The following is a 403-nucleotide window of genomic DNA, read 5'->3' as shown; positions in this document are numbered from 1 at the left end:
ATGGGGGCCTGTCCGGGATATGAACGTTTGCCCATTTGTTTTGTTCGCTTTTTATTGACGGAATCGTTTACTCATTAGCGTGCTTTTCTAATGGCAGTTGCTTTCGAGTGTTTGTGCCATAAGCCTTTATATGAGTAATTAGTCCGTTTAGCTATCGTGCATTTGCGTTGCCAGCTGAAGTTATTTCTTGCCGGCTTGCTTTCTCCGCTTGGGATTTTTGTTCCTTCCTGGCTCATAGTGATTCCTATGTGAGTGATTGCAGTTCTCACTGCTCCCTTTTGTTATCCGCATTTGATGGCGGTTATCGTGGGTTTACTTGGCCTTTTGCGATGTATTAGATAATCGTGGTGTGATTTCGTGTTTATTCATCTTGGTGTTAGCATTGATTTTCTAGCTAGCTAGA

Source organism: Penaeus monodon, chromosome 34 (assembly GCF_015228065.2).
Source record: "Penaeus monodon isolate SGIC_2016 chromosome 34, NSTDA_Pmon_1, whole genome shotgun sequence".
Lineage (NCBI taxonomy): Eukaryota > Metazoa > Arthropoda > Malacostraca > Decapoda > Penaeidae > Penaeus > Penaeus monodon.
This window is presented reverse-complemented; position numbering follows the sequence as displayed.